Consider the following 334-nt stretch of genomic DNA (forward strand, 5'->3'; position numbering starts at 1 on the left):
ACCCAGATCATCAAGCATACTAGCTATCAACTCTATCAACTGAGCTATATCTACAGCCCTAATCCCTTTGTGTGACTTATTTTCATCTCACTGTAAATGCCTTGTCAGTTAAAATGAATTGAGGCTGAATCTGTTTTGTATTTTATTAAGCAGTTGTGTCTGTATGAGGTATGTAGGATATTGTTAGATTTCATTAACCTATCCCCCAAATATTAGACAATATGTACTCAAAGAACATTGAGAACACAGTTATTTCGCTGTGTAAATCATTATTCCTTTTACATTTGCTATGTTTGTAAAATATTGAATGAATCAGCCTCAGTACATAACATTT

This window comes from Nannospalax galili, unplaced genomic scaffold, assembly GCF_000622305.1.
Source record: "Nannospalax galili isolate Female #2095 unplaced genomic scaffold, S.galili_v1.0 scaffold1045, whole genome shotgun sequence".
In the NCBI taxonomy this organism is placed as follows: Eukaryota; Metazoa; Chordata; class Mammalia; order Rodentia; family Spalacidae; genus Nannospalax; species Nannospalax galili.